Source organism: Cryptomeria japonica, chromosome 9, assembly GCF_030272615.1.
Source record: "Cryptomeria japonica chromosome 9, Sugi_1.0, whole genome shotgun sequence".
NCBI lineage: Eukaryota > Viridiplantae > Streptophyta > Pinopsida > Cupressales > Cupressaceae > Cryptomeria > Cryptomeria japonica.
The window spans coordinates 354,100,098-354,114,626 of record NC_081413.1 but is presented as its reverse complement, the minus strand read 5'-3'; positions in this window follow the sequence as shown (position 1 = coordinate 354,114,626).

Below are 14,529 nucleotides of genomic sequence, written 5' to 3'. Positions count from 1 at the left end.
TTCATCCTTTTCTGCCATGTAGAGAAACTTGACTTGTTCAGCTTCGATGCATCCCTCTTATACATCTTTGGATCTTTGCCTCAAGTACCTTTAAACTTTTCTTCCGAAGTCCAGAGCTCTGATACCAATTCATAGTTCTGATACTTAATGTAAGTACAGATCCAATAGCCAACAAGATGAGGGGGGGGATGAATAATACAAACTTAATCTTCCATAAAAACATCAGATTCAACCTCGGTAACATATACTTCAGTAATATAACCAAAACTGCTAAACATGCAAACTCAAAAGCATATAAACATCATATCACTCATAACACCATATTTAACGTGGAAACCCAAATAGGGAAAAACCAGCATGGGATTTCAGACCCACTAAGAAATATACTCTTGTAGAGTATTGTCGGTTAAAAGCAAATCCTGTTAAAGATTACAAACGCATTGCTAGATGTGACCCGGTTAAGGGATTTCCCTTAGATCTGTTAGGATCTTCACCTTGTTAGAAGTGACCTTGTTAAAGGATTTTGAACACTCAATCAGAATGTCACCTTGCTAGAGGGTTTTACAAATAAGACTGTTAAGTCCACTCGATTAAGAGATTTTCTATCACTTTCACAAAATAACAGTAATAAAAAGCTATCTGCAACTTCACATCTAAAATGCTAAAGCAGATTCTTATTTTCTCAATACAATCTAGACATAGAACTAATCTTGTCCATCTGTTGGGCTTCTATACTTTGTTATTCAAACAGGTCTTCAAGCTTCTGTGCTCGGTAATCACTATGTAGCATCCCTGTGCATACACTTGCTCGCATACATTGTTTATCAACAGCTCCCTATTTATAAACAATTAGCTAACCGCTTAATCTCCTTGACCACACTTCCCATGATCAATCATAGCCATCAAATCTTCAAACTTGTCCAGGTTCAATGTATCCTTCGATCTGAAAAATGTTTTACCCCGCCTAGGAACTTGCATACATTTCTTGGAACTTGTGCTAGGGTAATGCGGTTCAATCTGCGCTGTAGATCTTCATGTCTATTTTCCTTTGTCATAGATTCTTAAACAAACTTCATGCACGACATACCAATCATTTAATCAGTTCCAGCTCATCAGCTTCCTTCATTAAATAACACATGTAACCATTTAATTTATTCTGTTGCAGCTCAGTTACAACTCGGTAAATACTAAACTTCACTTGGTAGACATTCCGCCTTCATTAACCGATAGCGATAACCTTAGGGTTTACCAACTAGGTTCCTTTACCAACTAGGTTCTTTGCTCGGTAACATAGTATAGTATTAACCTTACAATTTACAACATATGTATGATGTTAAAACAATCTAAACATCATGATCTCATCATTGTCTGACTCGGTAATAGTTGCCCATTGAATACCTTATTCATCCCCTTATTCATCATATTCTTTCTGTGTCTTTTACCGACATCTTTATACTCATCAAATCATACTTCTCAAGATATGGCAACATCATACTGAATTAGAAAATCAATTTCTTGACATCAATGACAAAATAATAATATTAAGACAGTAAACATCCTTAATCAGTTATATCCATAATCATCAACAACCTTCTCAATATCCTTATTGAAATGCCAACAATCTCCCATTGTCTGTTATAATGCCAAATGCCAACAGGCCCTCCCCTTAAAATAATGGTGTCATTAATCTTGACAATGCTAGTATGTTTTTGCAAGAATCCTTCATCTTCCCATGTCGCAAGTTTACTAGTCAAATTCCTTCAATTGATTATATGTTCTATATATATATATATATATATATATATATCCACTACTTCTTAGTGCCCATATGAAGGATTCCCTCATGTTCTAAAATAATTTTACCCCCTAATCAATGATCTAATTTAACTTCATATAAGTTAAAATTATGTGTACAATGACCTTCTTTATGTTTAAGTCACCAAAAAGATCACAAGAGTAAGAATCATCTATAACACCAAAATAACCTTCCACATAAGAGAGAAGCAATGAAAATGTTTAATGTCAAATTTAGTAAAATATTATGTAATGCAATTGAATGAAGTGTGCACAAAGGACCCTTGTATATATAGGCAAGGTTGACACATGGCACACCATGAGATTATGACAAGTGTTATGAAATCATGACTTGACACACAGTAAATATCATACGTAAACTTAACTAACTAGGTGTGAAAAAAGGACCAACAAGAGAAATGGGTTAAGGAATAACTTCATCCACGCAAACACCCCCTTAAGTGCATCTTAAGGAGGAAAAATAAAAGAGGAAAAAGACTCAAAGATTGATCTCAACAATAAATCCTAATGAGGCACCATGTATAAAAAATTCTCACAAACAAAGTTCAAGGAGAAAAACTTATAGAAAGAAATTATCCTCGAAAGAGAGAAAACATAAAAGGAAACATGTATAAGTGAAGAAAGGAGGACTCAAGATTACTCCCAAGGACAACTTCCTTCACCTCAAGCATCAATAAATTAACTTAATGAGTTGATGATAAATTATTGGTGAAGATGTCTACAACCTACTTCTCAAGAAATACATATATTAACTTGAGAACACCATCCTAGATGAGATGTCAAAGTCCAGTACATGTGGGTCTCAATATGAATTTTTTGTTGATGATCCATTGGGTTGTATGAAATGTGTGACACTTTGATTTTTCATGCCAAAGAGTAGTGGGTTGAGTAGGAAGAAAGTTAGACCATGTCACCAACTAGTAAAGTCAAAGAATCTCCACTATAAAGAACGAAACCTTAATAATTAGCCTTTATAGATATTTTGTGTAATGATTGTTTGCTTCTTGCAACACCATGCAATTATACCATAAACATAGTAGTAGAAAGAACCAAAATTAGACTTCTAATTCTTAACATTAGTGGCCTAATATGAATCAATGAAGCCCATAATTTGAGAAGCTTGTAATGTGTAACAAATGCCAAAATGGGAAGTGCCCTAAATATACCTCAAGATCTATTTGGTTTCCTTCCTTTTGACTCTCGTGATGATCCAAAGAGAAATAAGACATGAGCCCAACCACAAAGGAAACATTAAGATAGCTATGTGTAGTGTCTTGTAAACAGACTTAGAGTTGACTAAAATGGAGTGGGATAGGCTTTCCATCAACTAGGCCAAATCTTTTGAAGTAAATCAAGAGAGTACTTCTAAAAGTTAGTTTTCTCTCAGAAAGATAAGAATCTAAAGACTATCATGTCCCCTTTGTAGGTAACTCATGCAATGGACAAAATATCCCAATTCCCAATGCATGTGCTCCCCATGATCCCATTTTGTATGCAAGTCCCTCCCCTTCATATCCCAAGTTTTGACCTCAGTCTCCCATGGAATATAAGTGTAAAGGCACAAAAAATATCATATACCTATAGAAGTAGTTGGAGTGGTGAAGTTACCATTCCCACCATGCCTCCCTTCTCAAGTCCACTTGTATCTCTAATTTTGTCAAGATGTTAGAATTAACTCTACCTTGACACATTTTGACCATGTAATGCCCGCCAAAATACCCTAAAGAAACTAAACAATAATATACAAATGGAGATAAATTTTTTTCTTAATTAATATCTAATAACAACTAATGCAACATATAACATCTTCATCTATTTACATGCATTAACCAATTAACCAATATGAACATACATCATTGCTCATTTCATCAAATAACACAAGCGGAAATAACACGACATCAATAATCTTTCTTTAGGGTACTTTAACATCATTACTTAATTCATTTCCACAATAACATACTACACACGCGATAGGTATATTTCACCTTCATTAATGCATCATATTCTAGTTCTTTAACCATGAGATATGCAATCTACTACATTACTTATTCCTCATGATATGCATAATTTCTTTTCTACCAATGAATCTATGTGAATCATTCTTATTTACTAGATCCAATTAACATCTTCTAACATATTCACTTATTAATCTATGAATATTTCTCTTTCAAGATTATTTAACATTCTAACTAGCATCTAAACATTCCATGAAATAATACAACTAATACATAATTCAATTCCATTCTATTCCAACTACAATCCACTTGTTTCCATGATTCATAAGATCACATCTCTACAATAGTACAAATACAATATGCCTAAATTCCATTTTCCAACTACAATTCATCTTACAAATACGAGTACATTAAATACATCATGAGCATAGCTCTTTCTGCTACAAGAATCCATCTACTATATACAAGAATGTTACTTTACATGCATTCTATCTTATCCGTTACATAAATCTGCTACAAGGTACATCCATAGTACATCATGAAGGAGAATCCACATCCACGCAAGAAGAATCCAAGAGAACATCCCAATGGCTAAAAAGCACCAACCTCCCGACCATGTGGAACCAATGGAACCACCCCCCGTGCTAGGAGATGACACAAGGTCCCAACACATACTCTAAACCTAAGCTGACACCTATAACTAAGGAGACTAACCACACAAGGACTCTCAAGCAAGAACTCACACAAACAACAAAAATAAACTCCCAGAGGCATAAAACTCATCAAGACATAAATCAATCCAATAAGCATAATCATAAATCATAAAGGGGAAACACATGTAGGAGTGGAGTGTCATCACATACCATCCTCATAACATAATAACATAATAACACAAAGGCACTAACCTGATGGACATGTGGAGCCATCTCAACCAATGAGAGACTAAGGGAGATTAGTTTACCATCTTCACAGCCTTCTCATGCTTATCCTAAAACATCCTCCCTAGGACTAAGTCATGAGGCACAAATCAATTTATCATCTTATTAATTAACCTAACTACCCATCCCATCAATTATTAGGTTATCACTTATTTACAAATCACGGAAAACTCCAATGTGCCCTGGCGGTCTAGACTTCATGCATCCTTACAAGGAACCTCATGCAAGTCTATCTCTTGTGACCCCGGTCATCACAAGGAAGCCCACTCCTCCTAACATGGCTCAACAATAAATCACAAGAGGCTCTACCAACATAAATACATGAAAAATAATACTCAATGCAGCCAACAACTTCCACACATACTCTTACAACATAAGCAAGGCTACAACAACATCAATATAGAAAAATGAGCCTCTTGGCTAGCAATAAACAAGGGCATATCGAGCCAACAATGTTTCCATCAAATAAAAGATAACATCACAACAAGACCTACTCACTTGCTGGTCCAAAACAACATAGTAATCATCTCAATCATCCATGGCTATCCACATGGAAGAGAGTCTAAAATGTTCACAATGCATAGAGAAACAAATATACTCAAAACCATCAAAATGTATCAAAACTGATCAAACCCAAAACTGGGAAATATTAATAGACCTCAAATAAAGCCTCTAGTACAAAAATCAATTCAAGAAAATACCTCAGAAATGACCAAAACTGGAAAAACACAAAACACAGACAGGTTAGCACTTTTGCCCCATAAGACAGTGCTTCTGCCAAAAAGGAGAGTGCTTCTGTCAAGAAGAACAACGCTTATGTTTCCAGAATCGTGCATATGTATCCTGAGACATCGCTTATGCTGCGCAGAGCAACACAAATGCAATACAGAACAATGCTTTTGCACATTAAGACAACGCTTTTGCAGAAACAACACTTTTGCACAAGACTTACGGAAAACTTGGAAAACTTTCGGGTAAAATAATTTAATCCAGACTTTACAAAAGGGCTCGAAAAACATATGAAAAGAGACGCCCAGAAACAAGGAATACATAGGTATAAACACACCAAAATGTCTCCGACTATAAACCAAGATTCAATTAAATATCTTCATGGCATAAAACAAACAGAACCACTGCAAAACTCACAGAGAATCCAATGAAGACAATCCCAAACAATCACAACTGAAGGACTCACAAGAGGAAAAGCAAATTACTCTCATACAAACAAGGATAAATCAATCAAAGATCTTCCAAACAATTTTCACAGAGTCGAGAAATGCCATACACAGGAAAACCAAAATATATATATATATATATATATATATATAAACTCTCGTAACATAAAGTTTCCCTCTCAAATATTAACCTTCAACAATAATAAAACTATAGAGTAAAGTAATATTTCAACCCAGGCCCAAAACAATGCAGACACAATGCATACACAGAGAAGCCATTGAAAGTCAAAATGCAAAGTGAAGAACTCCAACCTGCAACTTGAAGTAATGGATTGAAGCTGAAGAATAGCTCCCACAAGCCAAACCAAATCCAATCCAAGGTCCAGCCAAAACCAAGAGAGAAGAAATCCAAAACCAAGAAGAAAAATTGCGGGAGAAATTTTTAGAGAAGAGCCAACCAACCCGAAAACCTCACGGGAATGAAAATAAAAAGCAACAATAATCCAATACCCTAGCCTCAATCTCGGCCAATCAAAATATTTCATTTTAGAATATATTTTACCAACCCACCATATAATATAATTTATTCACCCATTTTGAATTTAACCAATGAGAGTGAAGGGTAGGTAAAGTAAAATAAAATATACTTATCCAGCTAAGTGGGATTGTTTTATTTCTTTATTTAATTTAATGTGTTCATACACCCCACTTAGGAATAAAAGTCAAACTATTAAATAAACATAAGTTGTAAATAAATAATCCAAATGGGGATTAAAATCAAATAAACCAAAAGCTAATAAAATAAATTAAAGAACCAAATAAATGTAAGATATCAAATAAATATCAAACCATAGAAGGTCAAATAAATCATTAAATAATCAAATACCATTAAAGATTAAATCATAAATATTACATAGCAATAAGGCTTATCAAATATTAAATAATCATAAAATCAATAAATGTTAATTATCAAATAAATATAAATATCAAATAATTAAAGATTCAAAACTTATAAATTAAATACATTAAAATAAACTTTACCAAATATAAAATTACACATCAAGAGCCACATAATTATTCTAACATAAACAAGTAAATCAAACGGCATAAACTGGACTCACAATACCAAAAGACCAAGCTTACTAATTGACATGGCGAATTATGCCCAGACGCTAACTACTCATGGTGAAACAACTTAAGGGGAACTCATGCCATCTCCGAACCACATAAGCCATTGGAACTAAAGACATGCTCAGACCTGTGAAGTCAGGTGGAGTCGATGTGTGGTACCTGCAAAATCCAGCAACCGCAAAATGACAATACCACATATACATATACATATACATATATAGAACAAGCAAGTGATAGAGAATCACAACGACACATCTCGCTCGTAATGAGTGATGTGGAATCACCTCTATCACGAAGACAGTCAAACACATCTCATAAACATCTCATCATATGTAATCATGAAGTAGGGTTAGCGTAATCATAATCGTCATCAAAACCATGATAAATCTAATCTATCAATAATCCATCACATAGTGAGCATATAAAATCCATCGAGTACATATATCATCAAATCACATGATCAATCATGATAGTACCAACATCCATATAGATAATCAAAATAGCATATGTCCACTAGTGTCTAACATCAATCATAAGTCACTGAAGCACATAAGTAATCATCATCCAAATCATCAAAATATAGTCTAGATAAGTCTATCAAGCATAATATAAAAGTCAACTATAGTCAAAATAAGTCAAATCAAGGGTGGACACTACATACCAACTACCCCTTTTACTCCTCTCTTTATCAAAACTTCAAAGTTTTGCATGCAACCATCTCTCATGCCAACCCTAACTTTTAAATGTAAGTGTTCCTAATAGAATTTATTATTATCCTCCACCTATCACCTTACATAATAAGAATACCTTTAATGCATAGAAGGCTAATACAATTACATGTGGACTTTCTCCTAGCTCTAACATCAATCCACAATTGAAATTGAACCACACGGTCATTTAATTAGGTACACTAAAAAGGATCCAATTAGTGTCATTAGTGTGATAAATAGAGTTTCAAACCTAAAGGGGTGCATTGCCATACTAGCTAAGGACAATTGCAAGTTACAAGGGACCCTCATCTATCTTACTAAGTGATGGGCTTATTTTTAGTGTCTCTTTTATTAGTATGATAATCCTCTATTTCCTTTGAAATGCAAAATTTCCACATTGAAACCTCAATTTACTTTCCTAAGTATTAAGACTATTTGGAAAGTACTAAACATATTTATTTATGAATGTTCTAATAAATACATGTTCGTGATTATTGATTAAATTGTGATGAATTAAGTGATTATCATTACGAGAAGTGTTTCTAGGAACTAACATGTTATTGCGACAAAAGTGGTCAAAGGCATCGTGCAAATTTCATGTAGCCAAGTGTAGAGCCCCTCCTCGATCAAGCTCTGGTTAACTTAGTTGACCAAGGTTGACCGTATTAATAAATGCAAAAATTCAATAGGATGAGCTATGTTAGATGGATAGATTAGCGAGAAAAGTAATTAAACCAGGTTATGAAGCATTTTACCTTGTGGTGCACATTTTGATGTGTTATGGATTTAGATCCTATAGGATCCACTAATTTGATAATCTTGTTATGACATATGCCAGCTATATCTGAATTTGTAGGACTTTATTATGATGTTAGAAATTATGATGCATGCCTTATGAATGGTTGGAATTTAAGTGGATTATGATAATTGCTTTATATGGATCACATTGTTTTATGGTAAATTGATTTATATGATGTGCATTATATGCAAAGTGATTGATTTGTATTCTTATTTATGTGGTTAATATTATATGAGGCTATTGGAAAGTACTAATGTGTAATTGAGATGATTAGGAAAATTATCCATGTGACCATGGAAACATTATGGAGAATCAAGCCTAGGCCTATGTACATTCATAAAACCAAGGGTTGTCTATTTGGAGAGACAACACCTTGTATGTATCGTATTTTATTCGTAAACGTAATTGTTTGCATGTGTGTAAATTGTAGTCATTAAATATGTTTAAATTATTCAAGGGACAATTGCCATGTGTGTATTTGTGATGTGGAATTATTTTTGTAGTGTCACTTGACACATATGTTGTATGTTGTGTTGGCAATTGTCATGTCACCTTTTGGAGAGATTTATTTTTGTTTAATTGTTATATTTCCTAATTATCCTTGAAGGTACCAGGAAATCTAGGGTAGTAAGCCACAAGGAGGGTCAACTCAGAGTTGACCCGTAGGTTAACTTTAGGTGGACTTTCAAAGGGTTAAATCAGCTCCTAGAATCAGTTTTGGAGCATTTTTATTAGGCCTCATGGGGTACCTATGGGTGAAGGCCAAATTTGGCCATGTGTCTTTCTCCTAGGGCTTGTTTAACCACCCAAAAAAGTGTTTTTTCCAAGATGGACGAATTTCATCTATAGGAGTGCCATCCTTGGTTAGATAACCTTCTTGGTATGTGTCATTCCTCTTCCCCATTTAATTCCTCTTCTTGAGGTGCCTTGGTTAGGGAGTGTGTAAGACCTAGGGAAGACCAACCAATGGGAGCCTCTCACTCTATCCAAGGGGTTGGAAAGAGTGAGAGAAGCCTTATTAGGCTAAAGTTTGAGACTTAGTGAGTTAATCACCCACTCTCCACCTTTGGAAATGAGATCTTGCAGTTTTGAAACCAGTTAGAATAGAATTTTGGCTAAGTATTGCAAAAAAAAGAATGGAGGAATTGGGCTACTCTTCTCCAAGCTATCCCTAGTGAACCCTTGGGTAGATTTAAGGTTGGGTCATTTCTTACTTCACATGTTGAAAATCTATTTTTAAAAGATTGCTTGAATGTAGATGTTCTTTCCCTTGTATTTTAATTGTGAAAATTTTTATGTGATTCTTCTCCCATTCTGTTATGCATTTTCTGTGTTTTGGGAGTATCCAAGGCCATCTTACCCTTGGGAGGGCAAAATGGTCTTGGGGGTGGAAGGTGTTTGACAGCCTTGAGTGAGAGGCTCTCTTCAAGAGAGTGATCTCAAGGGTTTGTATTGTGACCCTTGCTGCATAGTTATGTTTATGCATTTGGGGGTCATAAGGGGAGAAATTATGGCATGTATGCCTTGGGGGTCATAAGGATGTGGGGTCAAGATGGACTTGTGATGTGTTCTTGGTTGCCATGAGATGGCTTGTGAACTACTATCTTGCTGGACTTATGTTGTGTTCTTGGTTGCCATGAGTTGGCTGGTGATCTTCTATCTTGCAGTTCTCCTCAAGGTACTTGGTCCACTTCCACCCATGTAAACATCACATTATGTGATGAAGTTCAGCCTTGGGATGGGAATGTGTTTGCTGTGAGATTTTTCTTGCTTGTTTTTGTATTGATTGAGTGTAACCCATCTAGGTCTTGGTTCTCCAAGCTCGGGGGTGGCTTCTAGTAAGCCTAGGCTGGGAGGTGAACTCTCCATGATCACAACCTTAAGATTTTGTATTGCAGGTTGCTTTGGGAAGGGATTGAAGGAAAAGCTTGGAAATGGTCTTGCGGATTTTATTTTAGTTGCAGAAGTGAAAGAGAAGAGTCTTATGTTGTATTTATTTTGAAAGAGAATGTATTATTTTATTTAAGTCCTCATTATTAGGAATGAGAGACTAGTTGGGTATTTCACCCATTGTAAAAGTGGACATATTGTACTCAGATTTTTCTTATAAGAAATGTATTCTTTGTTAAGTTGATATTGCAAAATGTGGTTAAGAGGATGTTAGAAGAGCTAATAACCCTACATTTTTTATATTTCTAAGTGTTTTCTAGACTAGATTAATGATGTCATTTGGTTATCTCTGTCATTTATTTAACAAAAAAAATGTAGAAAGTAAAATGGAGATATTATGAATTAGAAAAGCTAGAATGTTAGTAAGATAAAAGTAAATATGTAGTCCTAGTGATTTATTTATTCCAAATGCAAATATGGTTAAACAGACTTTAGAAGTATAACAGTTTTTGCATTGTACATATTGATAATGTTTTTAAGTGTTTTCTAGACAAATTTAATGTTGCTGAAAGTTTTATTTACTTCTGTCATTTACTCAAAAAAAAATGCATAAAATAAAATTAGGTAAAATAATATTTCCCTATAGTTAACTCTTAGAGATTTAAAAAGAAAAGAGATACATTAAATCTAGCCTGCAATATTTTGCTTTAATGTTCTTATGAAAAGACTATACATTAAATTTAGCCTGCAATATTTTGCTTTAATGTTCTTATGAAAAGACTATACATTAAATCTAGCCTGCAATATTTCTAATGTCAATATTTATTAAATTTGGGAAGTGATTAATTTATAGAGAAATAATGTACTCTTTGGAATAAATGTATTAAAGGAGTTTATTGATTGGTTTTCGTAAAATTTAAAGATCAAATTTAAAATCTAGAGGAAATTTAAATGTTGAGTATTAAATATTTAATACCTAATGATTGGAGGATTAATATATATTGCAATATGATTTAAGTTATATATAGATACTTTTTAGAAATTTTTATGATATTTATGGAAGAATTTGAATTAGGTTATTAGATGTTTAATGTAAGGGGATATTGTAGGAGGAATTATATATATATATATATATATATATATATATATATATATATATATATATATATATATATATATATATATATATATATATATATATATATATATATATATATAAAAAATAAGTCAATGAGCTTGATCTGGCGAAATTATTTATCCCAAACGAAACTTTCTATTTGATAGTTTAAATATTATAATAACGTTTGGCACTTTAAATTTATTTGCTCTAATAATTAATATTAATGCATTGAAATCATGTTAATATTGAATTAATAGATTCAAGAATTAATTAAGTTATAAATAAAGAGGGTACAATACCAATGTATTGGGGAATGCTTGTGTAAAGCGGAAAATCGAACCCTAGGTGTTCCCCCACTCCATGGAGAGAGAAAGGAGGTCACTAGGATTGACGGTTTTCACTTAGGAGAGACTTTACATTCAAAAGAGGAGTTGAAACCCACAAGATCCAATCCCACACAATGCAAGACTGGATTCTAAATGAGTTTCAAGGGTTGAGACAGCAAAGATACCCTCTTTTGTAAATAATGTAGATAGAAGGATTGAACTAGGAATGTATGTAAAAGTAAGAAAGATTCGCTTGTAGACGGAGATTGGGACACGGGATGAAGCTACAGACCTGAAATTAGCAGTAAAATGTCGAGACGATGCTGTCCTGCAAGTTTGAGCGAAAGTTGACAGGACGATGGCGCCCGGAGTGCACACGATCCTCCGAAAAATCCGCGAAACGAAGGGGGATCTGTTTGTCTGTGCACAAGGATTCTAGATCTTCAATTACAGCCGCGTACCTGCAACCTACACACATAAAAGAGAGGATGATTGGGGGGTTAGGGATTAGGGGTTTGCCTTTAGGTCAAACCCCGATTTTGGAATTAACCAAGAAATGAGAATGTTGTAAATGTAAATGTTTGTAATGTAATCAAGTACTGATACCTTGTTGTAAGAATGTTTGTATTCTTACATGCGAAGGTGTAATGATGTTGTATGTTGTATGTTGTACGTGATCTCCTCTTCAATGGTTGAATCTTTGTCTTGAATGCAACACCTAGCCTTGAATGGAGACCTAGAATGCTCAATTGCTTGAAGGGATGCTTGAATGCTTGAATGTTTGAATGTTTGCCTATCGCTTCCACCTCTTACACACATCTGTTTTTCCCTCCTTTTCCGAGAGGGGAAATGTAGTTTATATACTTGTCAATTAGGGTTAGGAGACTGATTTTTCTGACCTTAGGCCGACCTAGGAGCATTATTTTCCAAATTGCAAACTTCAAGACCCGATGCCCAACAAGAGACCGGGCCCAAAATAGGGCCAGGAACCAGGGCGCTGGGCGCCATGGTCCTGCGGGACCAGGGCGCTGGGCGCCATGGTCCTGCGGGACCAGGGCGCTAGGCGCCATGGTCCCACCTCCCGGGACAACAGGGTGCAAGGAGGATCAAGCCAAGGTGTAGAAAGATGCAGTTTTTGATGTCGTAAACAAGTTTCAGGGTCTCCATTCAGGTTCAACGTTGTGCCGCCATCGTGAAGACCCAAATGCAGTTGAAATTGCAAGTGTCGCAATTTTACGACACTACATTTAGCCCCCACTTTAGCGGGAGTATAAGCGTACGCCCATACTTTCGGTAAAGTACAAGGAAACAACATTGAAAGACTTTCACCACGTCAAGGAGGCAAGATACACCAAGCCCCCAGTGGACTAAGGATCTTACGACTTCGATTAACAAAGTAAAAGGGAAGATCACAAGGGAGAACCATGACTGTCAGTAGTAAGGTTCCCTCACTATGAGTCATGCAAGAAACATACCAAAAATTTTCAAGGCAAAGCTAAGTTCGCCAAGAAATTTTCAAGTATCTTGAAGAGATATGAACGGAGTGTATGCCCCCTACGTTAAAGCGATCGCACACGCCTCATCGGGGGTGATTGATTTAATGTAGTGATACACATAAGAAATGAGAAGGGAAAGGAGCATGTTATCACAAAGATTTAGCCCCCAAGTGTGAGATAAACCCAAGGATAATAGACACAAAACACAAAGCACGAGGTGACTTCGCTTTCCTCGGGGTCAGTATGTTGTATGATAATTCATGTATATTATATGTATGTATGCATAATTGTTCTTCATTCCCCAATCAAGGAAGGTCACCTAGAAGAAGGGAGCACATGTGTCTGTTGAGTCAACATGAGAGAGACCAAAAGAGATCTCAATGCTTTGCATCGTCCTCAAGTAGACAACACTAAGGACAAAAAAAATAGAAGAATGAGAATAACACATAGAAGAAGTAACAAAAGAGATCAAGAGAGGAGGAGAGAGTCTGCTATGCTAATGAACTAGTCTAGCACGTCATCCACCCCCCGATCTTGCTGATCAATATTTCAGGAAGGCAGGAAACACGCTAGAGGAGGAACATCCAACACAACAGATGGAGCTATCACAAGATCCAAACAAGGGCTATGTTAATGTTCCAAGCCATGTTGTTCTTGTCTAAGAGCTAGGATAAGTGCTTTAGAAAATTCATTAGATAAATGGTTATCAATATCAACATATTCATATTCACTATCAGAAGAAAGAGGAGTAACATTTTCATCATGAATAACATTTTCATCTATATCATCATCAAGATTTATAAAAATAGGATCTTTAACTCGCACAGAATCAAAACCATCATGCATCTTATGTTTAGGAGATTTTGGCTCAATTTTCGGCTGAGGAGAAAATGGAATAATACTAGTTGAAGGTGTTTATGGGGATTGCAAAGTTTGAGAAGCAGCTACACAAGCTCTAAGACGACGCTTTCGTCGGCGTTCACGCGCAGAACAATTTTGTCTAGTCTTAGTAGGAAGTTGAGAAGATTGATGAGGAGGAATGTTCTCATCCTTATCACTTGGGTGTTTAGGTTGCGGTCTCTTAGGTTGAATAATAGGAGAAGAGGAAGGTCTCTTCTCTCTATAAGAGGAAGGAGGAGGAACTGCTCCATATAAAGGAGGAATATCTGGTTTA